Source organism: Leucoraja erinacea, chromosome 11, assembly GCF_028641065.1.
Source record: "Leucoraja erinacea ecotype New England chromosome 11, Leri_hhj_1, whole genome shotgun sequence".
Taxonomy (NCBI): Eukaryota; Metazoa; Chordata; class Chondrichthyes; order Rajiformes; family Rajidae; genus Leucoraja; species Leucoraja erinaceus.
Window position 1 is genome coordinate 15272725 of NC_073387.1, and position 22701 is coordinate 15295425.

The 22701-nt window shown below is 46.2% G+C and overlaps 1 protein-coding gene across 4 annotated transcripts in view; it reads right to left on the minus strand.

The window, feature by feature from the left end:
• Positions 1–20753, minus strand: part of p4ha2 (procollagen-proline, 2-oxoglutarate 4-dioxygenase (proline 4-hydroxylase), alpha polypeptide 2) — a 120142-nt gene extending 99389 nt beyond the window's left edge. For 3 of the 4 annotated variants that reach the window (XM_055642701.1, XM_055642703.1, XM_055642700.1), the window contains exon 1: positions 20606–20753. The gene's annotated coding sequence lies outside the window, so the exon portion shown is untranslated. The other variant, XM_055642702.1, reaches the window with a different exon arrangement.
• Positions 20754–22701: the final 1948 nt, after the last annotated feature.

Here is a 22701-nt window from a genome sequence, read left to right on the forward strand (position 1 = left end):
GGAGACTTGTTTGACAAATGCTTTGTCCCAAACCATCAAAATTTGCAGGGAGTTTAAGAGGGAACTGCAGATGCTGGAGAATCGTTGTTAGAGAGGAGGTTGTGGATGTTGCCCAGTCCATCACACATACCAGCCTTAACCTTCCCCCCCCCCCCCCCCCCCCCCCCCCCCCCCCCCCCCCCCACCAAGCCCCCCCCCCCCACCACCCCCCACACCACCTTACCAACTCAATACCAAGCTGTGGCAATCTCAATGTCTAAGTCCTTTCTGAGATTCAATGTATGCGCCCAAGTGGTAAATTCAAAATGGAAGCATTGAAATGGTACCATGATTTAACCCACCACATCTCTATCATCTGAAAACAAGCTACCAACCTAGTACTCTGTGGCAGTCTCAAAGTCCTGCAGGTCATGACTCAAGAACGTGCCTATTTATCAGGGAGACTCAGGACCGCAGTTGCTGGAATCCTGAGCGAAAAACAAAGTACTTGAGGAACACAGCAGTTCAGGCACCATCTGTCGAGGGATCTGAGGACTGTTTATCAGGGATTAGGAGTTTGAGGAACTTCAAAAACATTCACCCTCTGATAACAGTGCCAGCAATAAAGGAAGGGACAGTGGGCTGATAAGAGGCAAGCTGTGCTCAGGAACTGGGTCTCTTATCTGAAACAACCAAACACATGCTACTGTTGTTGGGAGAAGGAAAGGGCTACGGTAAAGAGGCATTACAATGGACGTGTTCTTCCTGCAGGATATGATTAATTGGTTGTCCTCCATTTCCTAGCCTGGACAATGCAACCAGTGCTTAACCCTTTTATCCAGCACTACCCACACTACACCAAGGTGATGGAGACCAGGGATGATAGACTTGGGCAATGGAGGGAACTGATGGCTGAGTTAGAGAGAATAGGTTACAGGAGAATAAATGGGGGGAAACAAGACTGATGGGACTGATACAACTCAATAAGGCACAATAAGTCATAAGGCACAGAGGTAGAGTTGCTGCCTCACAGTGCCAGAGACCAGAGTTCAATCCTGACTATAAGTGCTGTCTGCAGGGAGTTTGTACGTTCTCCCTGTGATCACATGGGTTTTCCCTGGATGCTCCGGTTTTCTCTCACACTCCAAAGATGTACAGGCTTGTAGATTAATTGGGTTTGGTCAAAATTGTAAATTGTCCTTCATGTGTAATGTGTGCTAGTGCAATGGGGATCGCTGGTCAGCACAGACTCAGTGGGCTGAAGGGCCTCTATCAGCGCTGTAGCTGTGTGGGAGGCAGAAAAAAAACGTTGTCTGATTTATCATTTTCCTTTTATGCAAATCAACTTCTGCAGTTCCGTTTCTACAAGCAAGGAGCTTTGGAAGGCACCGTATAACTAGACTCCATTATGCCATTATTTCATCACCCCAACTGATATACTGTTCAGTCTCTTGATGCAGTTGCTAAAATACAACTGTGCCAAAGTGGTTCAGATGTCCAATTTATAGCCCATTTGTCTTGATTAACAATCCAGCCATCAGATTTCAACTCCCACCATAGCTGCTCTGGAATTTAATTTCTGTTAATAATCTGGAATTTGCACAACAACTGTCCACAGTAATGAAAACCACAAATATTGCCTGTCTCAGCACACAGTGAATCAGTGGCCATGGGAAAATAATTGCGTGTCCCCGACCTCTGAAGATGACAAAACACAGACCACTGTACATCATCAGAGACAGGGTTAGAGACAGTGTACACTGTCAAAACAGCAAGTCACCCAATTCTTGAAGCATATTGGATTAAATGATCATGGAACCTAAATGTGTTGTTTTGACCAATGTTCCGCTCTTTCTTGGAATGCTTGGCTTAGTAAACTGCCAAGGAGGCCGTTTATCACATAACTTTCCAAAATGAGTTAGTTACGAGAAGATAATGACTGCAGAGAGAATTGGAGCAGAATACAAACCAGTCCTAACATTCAAACTTACAAGGACAGAACAATATTAAGTCCAAACTATACCTGCAATATTAGCCACACCCCCCCCTTTTCCTTTTTTCTCCCCCCCCATCCCCCCAACTTCTCTTGCCCCCCCCCCCCCCCCCCCACACTTTCCTGTGCATCACCTGGATGCACACCCATTTCACCCAGTATCCCACCCCATTTCTCCTTGGCGCCTCCACCTACGTCCTCTTCCACCTTTATCCCTTCCTCTAGCTTCACATTTCACTCCCCTTCTCTCCTTATCTGACACCCACTTTTCATCTGTAGCCTTCCCCAGCCATCTGCCATTCAAATGTACCTATCACTTGCCAGACTTTGTCCAACTCCCCCCTCTCTTCCACCTTTCTCCTCCTCACTACAATCAGTCTGAAGAAGGGTCCTAACACAAAACATTGCCGCTCCGTGTCCTCTCGAGATGCTGCCTGACCAGTTAAGTCATTCTAGCAATTGTGTTTAAATTTGCCAATAATTGATCTTTAACATGAAAAATATGTTACCATGCCAGTCAGGTCTAGGAGTCCATCATTGACATTGTTGAAATCAACAGGCGCTGCCTCCTGTTAACAGGTACAAATGTAGCCAGTAATAAATTGTGTTATTTGTATTCTTGCTTCCTAATCAAGGCATGGGTTTAGAATTTCAGAAACTTTAGTTTGGATCGGTACTCATGGGCTGCTGCAATGTTAAAGATGTCATCTTTTGGAAGGGACACAAATTCAAGATCCCTCTTGGGTCCATAATATAGATGCTGCAGTTATCCAAGTATCCCAACCAATATTCATCCCCAAACAACATAACTGATTATTTGGTATAACCCAATATTCTGTTTGTTGACAACTGTTGCCACTAAATTGGTGCTTGCAATTCCTCCTCTACATGTGACCGTACACTCAGAAGTATGTCAACATCTGCAACGCACTAGAGAACATTACAAGATGGGTATGAAGAGTACTATAGATATACAAGTCACTCCCTTTCTTTCCCGGATCCTAGCATAGCGTGCAAAACTATTCTTACAGTCCTGCTGAGAAGCAAGTTCATGCGCTTGCATATATTCAATAACAAATTGCTCCTTCTCACTGACAGCAGAACTAAAACGATGGGCGTCAAAATTCAAAGGGATCAAAGCCCACAGGAATAAGATAATTTGACAAGAACCATGTGTAAAGAGAGATCAATAGTGGTATCCACATATTTGGAAGATAAATTATAAAATTAAAAAAAAAACACAAGCAGCTCCCAGCAATCCTTCACTGCTCCCACAGCACTGGGGCACGCAGAGTAAATTAACCATCGGCTCATCTGATTCAGTGGCTGCACTTCCAGCAACTTGAAGCGGAGCTGGAATGCACTTGCTCTTGACTGAACTTGTTCCAACAGGTTGAATGTCTGGCTTGGTAATGTCATGACTAAGTTCCTCACATACCATTCCAACACTATAAATGTAAGACGCCCTTAAAGAGGTGTTTTAGGATAGGTTCAAAATTGCATTCTCATTCTGACCGTGGCTTTTTAAAAATATATAAAATAACATGATGAATAAGCATTAAATCAAGTTACATGGACCTGACATTTTGACCTAACTTGTCCGTGCCGACCAACGTGTATTCCAGAGCTAGTCCCATATCGCTTGAAATCTTTCCTATTCATTCACCTGTCCAAATTGTTAATTGTGGCTCTGCAAAATAATTTTTGATTCCATTCTCATAATCATAATCATCATAATCATACTTTATTAGCCAAGTATGTTTTACAACATACGAGGAAGTGGACTTCAGAGCAAGGACTTCAGATATCTTGCTATGTCCTCCCCTCCCATCCATGTCAAGAGTACTTGGAAGTTAAAACATGCACCAATGCCATTGATAACATTCATGTCACATTCAGCTTTGAGCAATGGTCTGTATCCTTCGCTATCTCTCTGAAGGGTTCCAAGATAAATCCAGACTCCAGCACATTTTAGTTTTTAGAGATACAGCACAGGAAACTAGCCCTTCCTTCCACCGAATCTGCACTGACCAGCGATCCCCGTACACTGGTTCTATCCTAGTCTAGGAACAATTTACAATTTTTATTAACATTTAAAGCTTAACATCTTTGGAGTGTGGGAGGAATCCAGAGAAAACCCTTATGGTCATGGGGAGAACATACAAACTCCGTACAGACAGCCCCTTAGTCAGTATCGAACCCGGGTCTCTGGCGCTGCAAGGCAACAACTCTGTTGTTGAGCCACCATGCCACCCTCTTTATGTCATGTTATCTTATGTTATGTTATTTTATGGAATCATAGACATTTATAACACAAGAGATGGTGTTTCAGGCCGTTTGAAAAATTCCCAGCCTTATAGGTTACAGCAGTTCAAATGGTCATTTATTTTATATTGTATTTTCATCCACCACATTTACAATTCGCTTTTCACATGTGTTTTCCTCAACTCTCACTTCCCTTTCATTCTACCAACTTTAATCAATGCCCCTAATTACTGACCTTTCCCCTGTGCGATTTTGATCATTCTCTTCACCCTCTATAATTTTACATACTTCAATAAAATTTCCCATTTGATCCAAGCACTACAATCCCAGTCCATCTAGTCTCTTCCTTTACTTCTAGGGTTGTCAATTTTTAACAAATATTCAATAGCTTAAAATTTCAACATTACTGACACCAGCTTTTAATTCCACAGCTGCCGTTACTGGATTTGAACTCACATCTCTGGAGTAATAGTCCAGGATTCCACATCCTTTGAACATCTCTGTTGCCTCCTGTCCATTAACACATTGCATAAGCATTAACACGAGGCACAAGTCTGCTGGGGAACCGACATCAACAGTAGAGCAAGACTAAATTCGGACACCACCAGGGGCGCCGGGGGAGATGGCCAGCCCTGCCGGCAGTCTGTTCGTTTTTTCATCTTTTTGTTATTTTTAGCATCTGCTAAGAGTTTTTTTTAATGTACTTTGGTTTGTTTTATGTGGGGGAAGGGGGAGGGGACAGGGGGAAAACTTTTTTTCAAGTTCTTACCTTCCTGGAGATGTGATCAATTTTTGGATCACATTCTCCGGGCTCTGCGGCCTACCATCGCTGGAGCTGGGAGCCGCCTCGGCCTGTTGTGAGCCCCACTGCAGGGCGCAGACTTAACATCGGAGCGGATCCCTTGCCTGGGATTACTCCCACCGCGGCCTGTGGACTTACCATCAAAGGTTCGCAGTCTTGGGAGAGGCTAGTCGGGATCTCCAACGCCGCAGAAGGTTCGACCAGCCCTGACACGGGGTTCGATCGCCCAGCGCGGTGGAGCTGACAACCCCCCGATGCAGGAGCTGAACGCCTCGACGCGGAGGGCCCAAACGCCGCCGGCTACGGGAGTCAAGATCATCCCGCCAACGGGGGCTCGAGGTCCATGGCCAAGGAAGAACAAAAGGAAGGACTTGAAATTTATTTCGCCTTCCATCACAGTGAGGAATGTGTAGGAGTCACTGTGGTGGATGTTCATGTTAAAATGTGTTTTGAGTCTGTTGCTTTTAATGGTATGGCTGACCTAGCCAGTGAAATTCCTCGTATGTTGCAAAACATATTTGGCGAATAGAATCTGATTCTGATTACATCAATAATAAAAGTGCGGCTCCACTGGTTGAATTGAAAGCACATGTCACCTTTTATTTCTAATTTGTTTCTATGATATTTTTTTGGGAAAAAAACTTTCCTCGTAAAAATATAGAAAATAAATGCAAAAAACTGCATGGTTTTCATTAACATTCATAATGTCGTTCAGTCTATAAATTCATCACATTATTGATTTGATAAATTTGTACTGTTAGCACATTCTTTGTTCAGAACGCCACTCATCTCTTGGTAAAATCTTCAAGTGTTAGAGAAGCTTCTACACAGGGCTTAACCCGTCAGTGTCTGTGACAGAAGAACCTTAGACTGCAGTCCTTCCCCACAAAGTGTTTTGAGTTGAGCTGACTGCACCAAGCTTCCGAAGGATGAGGAGGGATCTTATTGAAACTTAGTGGATAATGAAAGGTCTAGATAGAGTGGACATGGAGAATATGTTTCCAGTATTGGGAGAGTAAAGTGCACAGCCTCAGAATAAAAGGACACACCTTTAGAATGCAGATGAGGAAGAATTTCATTAGTCACTGAGCCTGTGGAAATCACTGATACAGACGGCGGTGGAAGCCACATCATTAGGCATGTTTAAAGCAGATATTGATAGGTTCTTGATTAGTAAAACTGTCAAAGGTTATGGAGAGAAGGAAGGAGAATGGGTTTGAGAGGGAAAATTAGATCAGCTATGATCAAATGGCAGAACAGACTCGATGGGCTGAATGGGCTAATTCTGCTCTTAGGTCTTACGGTCATTTGCTTATGGACATCTTGTTGTACTAGACGACCAACATGGTTAATGTAGAAACAAGTGTATCGTTCACCGAGTTGGTGATCATCCAGCAGAGTTCGATGTTTTACATTCACTGAAAAAGCAAGCAAAAGGGCAGGTTGTGGTGAAGGCGTGCGGAATTCTGTATGCTAGGATTTGTGTCAGCCTGCTAATTCAATAGCACTCTTGCCTCAGGGTTAATAACAGGCCTGTGACACAATAAACATAGGTAATATATAATAAACAAAAAATCTTAAATTAAAAAAATAATAACCGCATAAACAATAGCCCGAAGTGCAACCAAAGACAGTCCGTTGTTAATTGGTTGATGTTGTGTACCTGATGGTTGCTGCAAAGACGCTATTTTTACAGGGTCAGAATTTTCAGACTCCCCTGCTTTCTTCCCGATGATTGGAGTGAAAGGAATGGGTGGCCACGGTGGTGCGGCTCATACGAGTCATATTTCGGTTTAGTTTAGCAACACAGCGTGGAAACAGGCCCCTTGGCCCCCTCGGGTTCATACCCACCAGCACTCATCCATACACCAGTTCTATCCTACACACGAGAGGCAATTTTATAGAAGGCAATTAACCTACAAGCCTGCACGTCTTTGGAATGTGGGGGTAAACCGGGGCACTAGGGGAAAACCCACGCAGTCACAGGGAGAACGTACAAACTCCGTACAGACAGCACACATGGCCAGCATCGAACCCGGGTCTCTGGCGTGCGGCATGGTGCTGGCCTTTGGGCTGCGTCACAAATCAAATCAACGTGAAAGATCCTACAACACAGAACTTGCATTTGTTGATGTGTAGGATATAGCTCTCAGGACTATAGGATTCAGTGGGCCAAAGTTCCTATTTCCATGCTGTATTTATAAACTAAATGGTACAACTCTAGTTTTCTTTCATCTGCTCCAGTTGGAGACAAATCTCTGGCTATAGTGGATATTTAAAAAGTTTTGTCGGACAGCTTAGATTTCCCTCAAGTGGCCAATGTCAACTATAGGTTGTACAACCAGTACTACAGGGAGAGTTTACTGACTGTTCATCCTCCTCAGCTCTCCAAGTGATGGATTGGTGCAGAAATAACATCACATTCCACAACAAGTAGGCTGTTAAATTGCAGCTACAACATCTGAAGAATTTAACCCTTGATCCACACGGAATAGCAACTGATTTGATCAGCAGACTTCTCCACGCTGACATCAATCAAAGTTCAAATCAGAACTGCAGCTCAAAGCAAGCAAGCTACTTTAAATTATGCCTCCTCAGTAGATCCTTCCCTCAGCGTGGAAACAGATGATTGATTTTCCCCAACACAAGTTCAGTTTGCTTGGCCCATCAATACTCGTGGAGGTGAAATGATTTGGACCATATAGTCTATACAGTTCAGACAAAGTGCCACATTTATTCACTTCAAAATGATCCAAAACAGCAGAGACATTAGCAAAGTACAAGGAGTCACATAGTTCACAGTATATCAAAGTGCCACCAACTAAACAGCACTAAAATGGATTATATCGAACCACTTTCATCATAAATTGCGACTGTGATGAGCATACTAAAGAGGTACCCTCAGCATTATTGCATATCGTCTAATGCATATCCCACTTTTAATGTCTGTGAGATTAATTTTTAAACCTTATTTCTTTTCAACCATCCTTGAACTGTTTGATAACCAAACACGTATTAACTCTGTAGGGGTGAAATTCATCTTTGGTCTTGCAAGCACTAATGGGAAATTGGTTATATTCACCATTAGATATTCAGTTCCACTGAAGCCAATAACCAAATGTGTTTGTTTTCTACTATCAGACAATATCCTTGTATGTGAAAGCCACGTTCCCCTATATCTTTGAAACAAATATTTAGAGAGGAAGCTTTGGTAAAAGAATCAACACTTTGTCTATGCTGCAGCAAGGAGCCAAGCTCTTGATCATCAAAGCTTAGTAGTTAGCCTGATGCTTACGGCTAAAACAAACACTCATGGACCACACCATCATGGAATCTTTTTTTTTATAAAAGCTTCCCTACACAAAGTTTGATTGCACAGATTAAAATAAAGTCCCATAGAACTGGCACTGAGAACATTAAAAGCATATAAAACAAACTGTTGGAGGAACTCAGCTGGTCAAGCAGCACCTGTGGAAGGAAATGGACAGATGACATTTCACGTTGGAACCTTTTCTCAATCCAGACTGAACAATTTACATTAGTGCAGAAGTGTCATCAGATAAAACTGCTGCAAGCCCAATGATGGAACTCAATTGTAGATTTCTTTTAGATTTAGATTTAGAGGTACAGAGTGGAAACAGGCCCTTCTGCTCACTGAGGCAGCGCCGACCATCGATCATGCCATACAGTAGCATTATCCTACAAACTAGGGACAATTTACAGAAGCCAATTAACCTACAAGCCTGCACGTCTTTGGAATTTGGAAGAAAACGGGAGGACCCAGAGAATATTAATGCTGTCACAGAGAGAACATGCAAACTTTGTACAGACAACATCTGTAGTCAGGAACAAACCCGGGTCCCTGGCGCTGTAAGGCAGCAACTCTACCGCTGCACCACCGTGCCACCAACCCACTGGTGTTGCCACTACTTCAAGTTCAAGAGAGTTTATTGTCATGTGTCCCTGATAGGACAATTAAATTCTTGCTTTGCTTCAGCACAACAGAACATAGTAGACATTGACTAGAAAACACATGAATAAATAAACTGATAAAGAGCAAATAGCAAATGACGGGTTATTAATGTTCAGAGTTTTGTCCGAGCCAGGTTTAATAGCCTGACATAAACACCTCATTGACTTGTGGGGTTGAATGGCAAGTCCCTATACTGTAAAACCTGTGCAGCATGTGGTATGCATCTGAGCCCGAGGTTGGAAACATTCTGCATGTTCCAACCAAGGCGGCAGAACTTCCTTAAACAAACTCCACAAAATCGCAAGAAGCAGCAGAGCCATAAAAAACTTAGACTGAACTTATTTTTTTCTCTCCTCTGGACATCAATGTTTCCAACTTAATGCTTTTCCTCTGATTCACGCCAGTATCAGGCAAATAAAAATCAGAGCCAAATTTAAACAAATGGGATTAGTTATGTGGAAATATAATGCTGGCTGTTACTGAAACCTGTCGATACAGATGGTTCACAAATGTCATCCTAGGTTAAGGAAACTAATCTGTGAAATTCCCCATGGAGTCACAACCAACACTCCCTCTGTCTCTCCCCGCACCCTCTTTAATCATCCCCAAGTCCATCATCTTCTTATTGACGACTGTAATGCGATAGAAACATATTGGGCCAATCATCCCAGACCGATTAGAAGAACTAAATAATCCTCACTCATCTCATGACACCGACTCTTGTCCTCATCTCACCTCCCAACCTAAGCAGCCATATTGCCCAGAAAGATAGTCGCAACCTTTAATTACAGAAATCCCACTCTAGAGATAGCCAAGAGCAGCTGGTTTTAACTCGAGTGAGTATACTGTGGGCCATTAGTACAAGACGGTGACAAACAAATCCAACGAACAGCTCAGAAGAAATGTCAACAGTTGGAGAATGTTTAGGCTGGTTCAATTCACTATTGCATGGAGAAAGAAATCAAATACACAGAAGCATTTAAGAAGGCGCAAGATAATTAAGTGGGAAAAAGATGGGTGAAGTAGGCAAGGGGAAAGCCAGTACAGAACATAAACACCTCATTGAATTGTGGGGTTGAATGGCAAGTCCCTATACTGTAAACACTGTGCAGCATGTGGTATGCAATAGTGTTTATTAAGAGGTCTACAATTTAAATTCACAAATCCATAGTGGAACATGGCTCATTTATTGGCAGCTACAGAGGTGTCTGTGGAAATTTGCACATTCTCCCCGGGATTGCAGAGGCTTTCTGAATTTTCTCCGAGACCTTCGTGTTTCACTCCCACACTGCCAACGCGCTACAGCGTTTGCAGGGTGCGATTGGCTTGGTATAAATGTTGCAATTGTTCCTAGTGTGTTTAAGATAGGTGTTAACGACCTGTGCAGGTTAATTGGGGATAAATGTAAATTGTTCCTAGTGTGTGTAAGATAGTGTTAATGTGTGGGGATCGCTTGACGGTGCAGACTTAGTGGGCCGAAGGGCCTGTTTCCGCACTGTATCTCTAAAACTAAACTTGGAAATAAACTGGGTCTCTCTCTCTCTCTCTCACACACAGTTTAGAAGCTCCCAAACAAACCACAGGTTTCACAATTTATCCTTTGATGTTTATGATCTCACACAAGCATAATTAAGGACTGCCTGTTCAGTAATCGAATAGACTTCAAGCATTGGGCAGCACAGTGTTATTGCGACAAAGCTCCTTTTAATATCCTGTTCAACATTTTTCAACCATAATCCCTGAAAGAAATGTGCAACCTGCCCAATATCATGTTGCTACTTGACGATTTTTAACACGCAAAATTTGGTTGCTGGAATTTCCAATTCATTATACGCTAAAATGGACTTCAATGGCTGTAAGCACTTTGGAATGCTGCAAGTTTGGGAAGTGTGCTCTGCCATTGTAAACCTTTCCCTTAAGTGACAGGGAGCTTTCAAAAGTGAACAAAATAAATTGGGAGAAGGTATATACAATGCGCTGGAGTAACTCAGTGGGTCGGACAGCATCTCTGGAGAATAGGATTAGGTGATATTTCGAGATCCTTCTTCGAGATCCTTCTTCAGACAGATTGAAACATCAGCTATTTCTTTTCTCCAGAGAAGCTGCCCGACCCGCTGAGTTACTCCAGCATTCTGTGTCTATCTTTGGTGTAAACCAGCATCTGCAGTGGAGTCTCAGAATTCCTTTGACCTACGTGAACTATTTATGTAACTGAAACACAATTCCAAAGTCAAGCCAAAACATGACATCAATCGTGAAGGTTTTACAGAGATTACTAACATTACCCAAACACTGATTGCTGGTGAATTTCTCTGGTTTACTTAGCAGCTGCACCTAATCTGTTGAGTCTTGCCCCGTTTTCCCGATTGTTTGTCAAATACCACACCTTTCCACTTCAACCCAACCTATGCTTGGCACATTTATCAGTACTTTACTGCAATGTTTCAGGATTGCTTCACTTCAGCTGTGGTCGTAAGCAGCAATTTCTTTTCAAGTGCCTTACAACCTGAGCTCATTTGCTTTTTATAGTCAACTTCACTGCAGGGCATACCCAGAGAACACAATTTTCTACTTAGTGTCCAAGGAATCAGTATGTTTGCCAAACACATGTGCAAAGATTTGGGGGAACTTCTTCAAAATATATGGCTGGAACTGAATGAAGCTGCAGTCTATGATGACTTGGTAACACGGTGGAAGCTTGCAGTTCTCTGCGCTATCGAGGTCAAATGACTCATTTGGTCACATGCCAGGCACAAGACCAAAGGGGAAGCTCAAAGATGAAGATCGCCTTTTGCACCCTGCCAAGCCACTGAACCAAGCCAGGTACCTTAGGACAAGGGAAGAAAGTGGGAGTTGATGTAACAGATAGGGGGCTTCCTGAACCATTCACCACATATATCCACTACAGTGAGGATAACAAAGTTACTTCCAAACTTCCATCCGAGCCACTGCTGCCATTTACAGGTTTGTAGGTTAATTGGCTTGGTATAAATGTCAATTGTTCCTAGCGTGTGTAAGATAGTGTTAATGTGTGGGGATCGCCAAGGGGTTAGTACACAAAATCCCTTTTAGAAGAAGACAAGAGCTTTTTGAAAGCTTTGGAAGAATCGAGTGAGGCTGTTGGAGGGAATGGCACACATCAGGGGGTACAGTTGTTTAGGAGGGAACTGCGGATGCTGGTTTATACCACATTTGCTAGTTTCTGGTTTATTCCTTTTCTTTAGAAACACTGCCTGACCCACTGAGTTACTCCAGCATTTGGTGTCTATCTGTAGGGTATAGTTGCCTGGGGTGTCCAGCCTATGGGTTTAAAACAAACATAGCACACGAGGAACTCAGCGAGCCAGGCAATATCTTATTGAGGGAGTGTGCAGACGACGTTGAGGGTCGGGATCTTTTGAGCTTACTTTGTCTCCCTTTGGGGTTACTGTGTCCTCCATATAAACTCCTTTTGAGGGCAGAATTACTTCTTCCACTTCTTCTATGTAGTGTTTTTTGGCGGTTGGCAAACAACTTTTTTGGTGCATTACCGCCACCAACTGGCATGGAGTGTGGATCAAACAACACCATTACATATACTAATAAGCTATATCCTTCTGAACAAATTGGTTACCCTAAGAAAAAGCAACAGGATTTGATAGCATTTATATGAACTCCCTTGCAAAATATCTATCAAATTAAATTGTACTCTTTCTTTTCTGAACTGCTCACTCATCCGTCCTCTCTCCTCCTCATACCTCTCATAATGTACAATGACATGCTCTATTGTCTCTTCTTGCCCACAGTATTCACATCTGCCTGCATTATGCTTGCCTATTATAAAAGGTGTACTGTTCAGACCAGTGTGTCCAAATCTAATTCTTGAAATTACTGTCTCCTCTTTTCTGTTTTTTCCTGCACATCTCATTTCTCCCACTTTCCTCTGGACTCTGTAGAACCACCATCCTTTCCGCTCTTCCTCCCATTGCTTTTGCCATCTTTCCTTCAGTCTTTGCTTAATAATGTCTTTGATTTCAGTTTTACCTATGTTAATACTTAAATCAATCTTACTTCTTTTTGTTACCTCTTTTGCTACCTTATCTGCCATTTCATTTCCTCTAATGCCAATGTGTGCTGGTACCCATAAAAATATGACTGTAAGCCCCATCATTTGAATTCTGAATAGTGTTTGTTGTATTTCAATCAAAATGTCTGGTCTACTATCTGAATGGCTGTGCTGTAAACTCTTTATTGCTAAACTTGAATCTGAACAAATAACTGTCCTTAAAGGCCTAGTATCCTCGACCCACTGTACCGCTAACAATATTGCAATCATTTCACCTGTGTATACTGAGACTTCATTATTGATCCTCTTCCCTACTTTGATGTGAAATTCTGGTACAATAAATGCTACTCCTACTTTATCTACTGAATCTTTTGATGCATCTGTATAAATTTGGACAAAACTGTAGTATCTGTCAATGTATTCCTGTATGATGACTGAATTATACATATGTTGTTTATCCCTGTTTTCCTGTTCTAATATTGTAAAGTCTACTGTTGCATCTGGAAATATCCAAGGTGGAATTGAAGGTAATGGAACCGTTGGAACCACATTTAATTGTGCTATGCTGATTTGTAATAGGGCAGAATTACTGGGAATTAATTCATTTAAAACGTGCAACCCGAGCAGACTAAACAAGCCCATCGCATACTCTGAAAAAAGACCTGATTGCAGCATCTCATTCCCATCCACACAAAAAGACTGTTGATTCTAAATAGATTTGGTCTTCACCCTTGTAGGTATACTTATGTGTCACAGTCTGCCCTCTCCTCATTCTCATCCACTTCACCTCCCAGTACTCTTCCACCGGTCCCTCCTTCTCCTCGCCTGCCACGCCCCTCTCATCAGCCCAACTCTCCTCACCTGTTGCAATCAGTTACCTCTGATCACCAATTAACCCGGTATATAGACTCTCCTCACCGTTCACACAGTGCCAGATTGTTCTCAGCATTCATGCAAGATTCTCCAGCGACTTCTCGACTTCCTGCCTGGCTTCGACTCTCCTTTCGTCTGTCCCTCGTTGGTTTGTTTGCATCGTGTGTTGGATCTCCTGGTTACCGGACTTTCTGCTACATTGCCTGCCCCTCTTCGGAACCCTTGCTCAATCCTGAGCCTCTGTGTGAGTACGGTGTACCCATTCCTGTGTTACTACTCTGTGTTACAGTTTCGTAATAAAGTTCATTACCAATTATACCTGCCTGATTCTGTGCTGCTATTGGGTCCAAGCTATACCCGTTACAGTACAATCTGGCCAACAATGGACTCAGCGCACACAACGTCTCCGTCAAACTGCTTCAAGAGGATTGAGCACACGCTGCTGCAGCAGGAAAGCTATGCTCACTGCCTCCAACTCCGAGGTTTGACAGGCTGTGTCAAACCAAGAGCAAGCATTGGTTGCACTAGCCACCCAGGCCCAACAGCTGACGGCCACCCTCGCCCAGGCTACACCCCATGCTTCACCTCCGGCTCCAACAGCACCAGCTCCCGGTCCACCAGGACCATCACCTGAGTCCCGGGTGGGTACCCCGGAGCGCTACGCTGGAGACCCGGAGGGCTGCAACCCATTCATCGCGAACTGTTCCATTCTCTTTGCCCTACAGCCCTACACATTCGCCCAGGAAGCGGCGAGAGTGGCGTTTACCATTAATCACCTGACTGGCAGAGCTCGGCTGTGGGGAACGGCTGAATGGGAGCAACGCACGCCGGCTTCCTCCTCTTTCCAGGCCTTCGCTGCAGAGCTTCGCAAGGTGTTCGGTGAGGTTTCGATGGGTCCGGACGCTGCGGGACATCTGCTGGGGTTGAGCCAGGGGAACCAGAGCGTCGCTGACTTCGCCATCGACTTTCGCACCAGAGCCCGTCAGAGTGATTGGAACGCTCCGGCCCAGTGTGACACTTTCTTGCTGGGCTTGAATGACTATATCAAGGAAGAGTTGGTGTCCCACGACCTTCCTTCTTCTCTGGATGGGCTTATCGAGCTAATGACCCGTCTGGACCAACGCATCCTGGCGAGATGTCGGGAGAGGCGACAGGGTCATTACATCTCCAAGTGTCCAGTAAAAGGCCAGACTCGCCAGTAGCGGAGGAATTACTGGTGAGTCGAACCTCTGAACTTTCCTCTGCCCGACGCCCTCTTTGTCATGCCCGTCTGCTGTTGTCTGATGGTTCTCACACCCTCGCCACCTTCATAGACTCTGGTTGTGACATTAATCTTATGGACATGGAACTAGCCCGCCAGCTAGGCATCAGTTGTGTTCCCCTGCCTAAACCTGTTCCCGCCAACGCCCTCGACGGCCATCTCCTGGGGACTGTTTCTCACCAGACGGTCCCAGTGCGCATGCTCCTGTCTGGTAATCACCATGAGACCATCCAGTTCCACATCCTGCAGTCTCCCCGTCTTCCCCTCATCCTGGGTTACCCCTGGCTTTGGCGACACAACCCCAACATCGACTGGAGGACGGGGGTCATCTTGGGTTGGAGCCCTTCCTGCCACCAAGTGTGCCTGAAGCAAGCCTCAGCTCCTCAACCGGCCACCTGCTCCAGTTCTGCTTCAGATCTGACGGGGGTCCCAGCCGAGTACCATGACTTTGGGGAGGTTTTTAGCAAGTCTAGGGCCACCTCCCTTCCTCCTCATCGGCCCTATGACTGCGCCATAGACCTCCTGCCTGGTTCCGCTCCTCCTAGGGGTCGCCTTTTCTCCCTGTCCGCCCCTGAGAGAGGCGCCACGGAGAAATACATGAACTACTCCTTGGCTGCTGGTCTCATCCGTCCCTCCTCGTCTCCTGCTGGGGCTGGGTTCTTCTTCGTGGAGAAGAAGGACAAATCTCTGCGTCCCTGTATAGATTACCGGGGGCTCAACAGCATCACGGTGAAGAATCGCTACCTTCTCCCACTCAACTCCTCTGGTTTCGAGCTCCTGGAGGGGGCCACCATCTTTTTGAAGTTGGATCTACGCAACGCCTACCACTTGGTCCGCATCAAAGAGGGAGATGAGTGGAAGACCACCATCAACACTCCCACGGGACATTATGAATACCTGGTGATGCCCTTTGGCCTCACCAACGCCCCAGCCGTCTTCCAGGCTTTGGTCAATGACGTTCTCGGGGACATGTTGAATAAGTACGTGTTCGTCTATCTTGATGACATCCTCATCTTTTCACAGACCAAGGAGGAACACGTACACCACGTCCAGGCAGTTCTACATCGGCTCCTGGAGAACTCGCTCTTCGTTAAAAGTGAGGTGCGAGTTTCACTCCCCGTCAGTCTCCTTCCTAGGATACATCGTGGGCCAAGGGAACATCAAGCTGGACCCCGTCAAGGTCTCTGCTGTCACCACCTGGCCTGTTCCTGTCTCCCGCAAGCAGCTCCAAAGGTTCCTGGGGTTCGCCAATTTTTACCGACGGTTCATCCGTGGCTACAGTACTGTGGCCGCACCCCTCACGGCACTCACCTCCTCCAAGGTTCCGTTCCGGTGGTCTGCCGTGGCCGATGAAGCTTTTCAGACACTCAAGACACGGTTTACATCGGCCCCCATCCTCCAAGTTCCGGACTCAGAGAGACAGTTCGTGGTGGAGGTGGACGCCTCCGATGTGGGGGTGGGAGCTGTTCTATCCCAGCGGGCTGCCGGGGACCAGAAGCTCCATCCATGCGCCTTCTTCTCCCGATGCGTGACCCCTGCTGAGAGGAATTATGACATTGGCAACCGAGAACTGTTGGCGGTTAAGTTGGCGTTGGAGGAATGGCGTCACTGGCTGGAGGGAACCGAGCAGCCTTTCTTGGTTTGGACTGACCACAAGAACCTTGAATACCTCCAGTCAGCCAAGAGTCTCGACTCTCGTCAGGCCCGCTGGTCTCTCTTCCTCACCCGCTTCAACTTCTCCCTCACCTACCGACCTGGGTCCCGCAACGTGAAGCCCGATGCCCTCTCTCGGCAGTTCTTGGCGATGGAGGAGCCTGCCTCTGGCCCCAAGACCATCCTCCCGTCCTCGCACAGGGTTGCCTCCCTCACCTGGGAAGTGGAGGAGAAGGTCAAGGCGGCCTTGGAGAACCAGCCGGGACCCAGCGCATGCCCTCCTGATCGGCTGTTTGTGGTTTCTGCCCTACGGTCCGACGTCCTTCAGTGGGCCCACAGCTCTCGACTCGCCTGTCAACCCGGCATTCAGCGGACCAAGGAGATGGTGCTACGGAGGTTCTGGTGGGCATCGCTGGAGGAGGACACTCGGGAGTTTGTCAACGCCTGTCCCGTTTGCAACCAGCGTAAGGTCTCACACCAAGCTCCTGCGGGTCATCTGCTTCCACTGCCTGTACCCCATCGACCATGGTCCCACATCTCCCTGGACTTCGTTATCGGCCTGCCCCCATCCAGTGGTCACACCATCATCCTGACCGTGGTCGATAGATTTAGCAAGATGGCTCACTTCGTGCCCCTGCCCAAGCTTCCGTCAGCCAAGGAAACTGCCGAGCTCATGTTACTCCACGTCTTCAGGCTCCATGGTCTCCCCGTCGATGTGGTCTCCGACCGGGGACCCCAGTTTGCCTCTGGGTTCTGGAGGGAGTTCTGCACGCTTGTGAGGGCCACTGTGAGTCTGACGTCCGGATTTCATCCCCAGTCCAACGGCCAAACTGAAAAGAATCAGGAGATGGAGACGGCGCTGCGGTGTATGGTGTCCAAGCATCCCTCCTCCTGGTCCCAGCAGTTGTTGTGGGTGGAGTACGCCCACAACACCCTGACAAGCTCAGCCACTGGGTTCTCCCCTTTCCAGTGTGCCTATGGTTTCCAGCCTCCACTGTTCCTGGCACTGGAGAAAGAGGTTTCCTGCCCGTCCGTCCAGGCCTTCATTCGTCGCTGCCGCAGGACGTGGACCCAAGCCAGGGCGGCTCTTCTCCGCTCCGTGGACCATTACGCCACGGCTGCCAACCATCACCGCTCCCAGGCCCCCACCTACCTCGCGGGCCAGAAGTTGTGGCTGTCGACCCGGGACCTTCCCTTGAGGGTGGAGCCCAAGAAGTTGGCACCCAAGTTCATCGGTCCCTTTGAGATCCAGAAGGTCATCAGCCCAGCAGCTGTGAGGCTCAAGTTGCCTCGTTCCATGCGGGTCCATCCTACGTTCCACGTGTCCAGAGTAAAGCCAGTCCAGGAGAGCTCCCTGGTCCCCACAGTCCCTCCACCTCCACCCTCCTCGTCTCATCGACGGAGGCCCCGCCTTTACGGTGCACCACCTCCTGCGCTCCCACCGTCGTGGGAGGGGCCTCCAATACCTGGTCGATTGGGAGGGTTACGGTCCAGAGGAGAGGTCCTGGGTTCCTGCTCGACACATCCTGGACGCCTCCCTCATCAGAGAGTTTCATCGGCATCCTCCCGACCAGCCGTCCAAGTCCGCCACTCATAGAGGGGTTGCCGCCCCTGAGACTCTGTCCCCTCTTCCGTTTGAGGCGCCCAGTGACGACGAGACGGAGCTTTCCTCTGATGCCATGAAGGAGGATGCGGACATGGATGTCTCGGACGAATATTAGCCCTCCTCCGGTCCCCCTCCTCCCACCCAACTCTGCGTAGGATTGTGTTTATTTTCTTTATTGTGTTTTTTTTTTTTTTTTTTGGGGCACGGGGCAGCCGACCCTTGAGGGGGGGGGGGGGGATTCTGTCACAGTCTGCCCTCTACTCATTCTCATCCACTTCACCTCCCAGTACTTTTCCACCGGTCCCTCCTTCTCCTCACCTGCCTGCCTGCCACTCCCCTTCTCATCAGCCCAACTCTCCTCAACTGTTGCAATCAGTTGCCTCTGATCACCAATTAACCCGGTATATAGACTCTCCTCACCGTTCACACAGTGCCTGATTGTTCTTGGCCTTCATGCAAGACTCTCCAGCGACTTCTCAACTTCCTGCCTGGCTTCGACTCTCCTTTCGTCTGTCCCTCGTTGGTTTATTTGCATCATGTGTTGGATCTCCTGGTTACCGGACTTTCTGCTACCCTGACTACGTCTCCTGCCTGCCCCTCTTCGGAACCCTTGCTCAATCCTGAGCCTCTGTGTGAGTATGGTGTACCCATTCCCCTGTTACTACTCCGTGTTAGTTTCATAATAAAGTTCATTACCAACTATACCTGCCTGATTCTGTGCTGCTATTGGGTCCAAGCTGTATCCGTTACACTTATGCTAGTTCTGACTTTAAGCCAAGAGTGTTTGATTGTCATATGTACCAACAAGAGAACATGGAAATCTTACTTGCAGCAGCAGAACAGGCAATTAAACACAATATTCATAGTTGACATAATAAACAAAATCAATAAATGAAAACTGCCAACATTAGTGTAAAAACCCCAAAGTCCTTAGTGCAACCAAGACAGTCGTAGTTCATAGTCAAGTTAGTGTTTGTAGTGTTCAAGAGCCTGATGGATATTGGGAAGAAGCAGTTCTTGAACAGGTAGTCATGGTTTTCCGACTCCTGTACCTTTATCCCGATGGTTGGAGTGAAATGAGAACATGGCCAGGGTGGTGAGGGTCTTTGATGATGCCTTTTTGAGGCGGAGCCTCCTATAGATCCCTTTGATGGAGGGTGTATGGGGAGAGATGGAATAAGGGGTGAAACTGCGAACATTGCAGTACGGGAACGTTGGGAAAGAGTTGAGGGATTGAAGACAATCCGAGTTAATCCAACTGGCATAAACTGAATGGGCCAAATGGCTTGGCTGTGGTCTGTTGGTAATTCAGAGTCCAAGCGCAGAGAAACTGCCGCCAGATCTGCTGTTGTTCATTTAACTATAAAACTATTCACTGAGTTCATACCATTTCCACCCCAGCACAGCTGGAGACAGCTCGAATAAGTTCTGGAAGCTTCCTCACAGTTGACTCCACATAGTCAATAGTCAAGAGTGTTTTATTGTCATAGGTCCCAGATAGAAAAAATGAAATTCTTACTTGCTGCAGCACAACAGAATATGTAAACACACACACACATACCTAGCCTAAATCCACCAATATTTGCCGCCTTGGGCTACAGTTAAACCCCTCTCAGAATACTTGCGGCAGTCAGCAAAACATCTTCCTCTCTAACACACACACACACTGGAAAAACTACTCGCAAAATATTAGAGCAACAACGCCTCGCCTGAGACACCATAGAACATGTTTTGCTACGATTACTTCTTTATATATAGTTATATAAAGACGTAATCGCAGCCAAATCGTATACATTTACATATATATTGCGAAGATGAAACAAGTCCGGGGTTAGTAAATACTTGCATACTTCTTAACTAAGGGAACATGACAGCATTGAAAGGAAATCCCCGGGAACCTTCTTCGGGATAATATGCACAGCACAGCATGTCAGCAGTCAGCAACACTCAACCACCCGAGAACAGCGGCTCGATCAAGGAGGGATGCTGGAGATAAGACAGGTCCAAAGGACGGCAGCGAGAAAGATCGCTCAGGGAAGTAGGACCACATCCATCCACCGCGATCGGGCTTTCTCCCTGATTTCTGACTCCCTTGCCTGGGATTTCAATCAGCTGATTCTCAGCCCCAGAGCTCCGGACCGGTGCTTGTGCTCACCTTCAGCGGAACACCCCTGAAGCTCCAGCTCGGCTGTTGCACTGCCTACTTCCACTCGCTCTCTGTTCGCCTTTCCAAATTCTCCAGCAATCTCTCTCTCTCTCAGCTGCCACGTGGTGATCCGCCTTTCCAAAGCCACATTCCTCCTAATAAACCCTTCCTCCCTGTGCAGCTGCAGTGACCCTGTCCTTGGGTGGCGGGGAACCACGTTTGTGAGTGAGATTAGGGGATAAAATCTGTCAAAACAAAGTATGTCCGATACAGACCATATGTAGAAACAAAGAACTGCCGATGCTGATTAATACACAAAAGGACACAAACTGCTGAAATAACTCAGCGGGTCGGGTACAATCTCGGGAGAACATGGATAGGTGCGTTTCGGGACCAGATCCCTCTCAGTTTGTTGCCTGGTTGTCCAAACAAAAACATACATTGCTGGAGATACTCGGGGGAGTCAGGCAGCATCTGTGGGGGCAAACGAACAGATGACGTTTCGGGTCTGAACCCTTCTCCCACCTTGTCTGTCCATTTCATTCCACATATTCTGCCTAACCCACTGAGTTCTGGCAGCAGTTTGTCTTTTTGCTCAAGATTCGATCATCTGCAGTCTTGTGTCTCCGTTACAGACGGTTGTCTTTGTTTGAATAGACCATTAGAAAGATATTCTTTCCACAAATTAAATATGTGTATTATTTTTCCTTATGGAATCATAAAACTTTAAGCACTGAAAGTCCCTTTGGCCCACTGAGGCCACACTGACCATCAAACACTCATTTAAACTGATCCAAAACCTATCCCTTCTTCAAAGAGCTTATCAACTCTGCACACTCACGTACATACAGGGTCAATGACGAGTGGCTAATTAACCTCCCAATGCCCAATTAGGATGAGTGAGGAAACCAGAGCACTCAGAGGAACTCTATATGGTTTCATGGAGAATGCGCAGACTTCAAAAAGACAGGACCTGAGGTCTGGATTGACCGGGCCTCTGGTGCTGTGGGGTAGCAGCTCTGCAAGTTGCATCACCATGCTGTCCATTTCTAGCCCTGCAAAAGTGTCTGTGCTGTGGACATTGGTCTTGGAGAGGACACATATTGGTTCAGCTATCCTGCCAATGCAATATACATTAGTGGTACCTCCGGTATGTTAGCATGCCAACAGTCGTGTGATGGTGTTCCAGTGCATACAGGAGGATGGGAATCATTGCCACAGCTTAGACCATGGGCTTGATGCCTTGTTTCTCAGCTTCGAGACATGGGAGTTAGCGATGGATTTGTTGATGTTCTATGTCCTTGCTAAGAGGTGACTCTTGAGATATAACTTGGTCCAAGGTCTCGGTGTGGCTCTTCATTTTTGGGAGCGTCGTTGTGCAATAGACCATGTTGGTGAAGGATCTTATTCCTCCAGAAGTTCACTGTAAGGCACATCCTCCAGTGAAGGAATCAAAAACAGGTTAGGAACTCTGCCTCCATGTTGCATACTGTAACTCTTTGACTAAGATAAGAGTAATCTTGTTTCCAGAGTGCAGACAATGAATGTTGAACATTTTCCTGAGGGTTAACTCCTGGGGAACATGTCCAAAGTGAAATGCAGTATTGCAGCCAGGAGGATTGAGAAGAGGGTTGACGTGTGGTGACACAGCATAGCCTAACCCCAGACTGCACTGGAATTTGGTTTGCAGGGGATCCCTTGAAGAGGATCACAGTTTGCGGAGCAGGCTTTACATGGACAGATTACCGAGGACAGGTTTTCGAGGATTGCTATTTTTGAGATGGATTCTCAATCTTCCCTCTTTGAAGAAGAAAATGGAATATTATACTATCTCGTGTTCAATACACTCCAATTCTGTAATGAAACAAATTCCAACAAATGGATTGCGCTATAATTTTGGAAAATATAAAGTGGTGGAGGAGCTCAGCGGGTCAGGCAACGGACGGCGACGTTATAGGCTGTAATCCTTCTTCAGACTCCTGTATGGTTGCATGTTTCACTGGGTTTTACTAGAACGGATATATTATTAATTAGACTGTGCTTAGTATTAAATTCTCAATTGACATTCAAAGGACATTTGGACAGGTACATGGACAGTCTGAAGA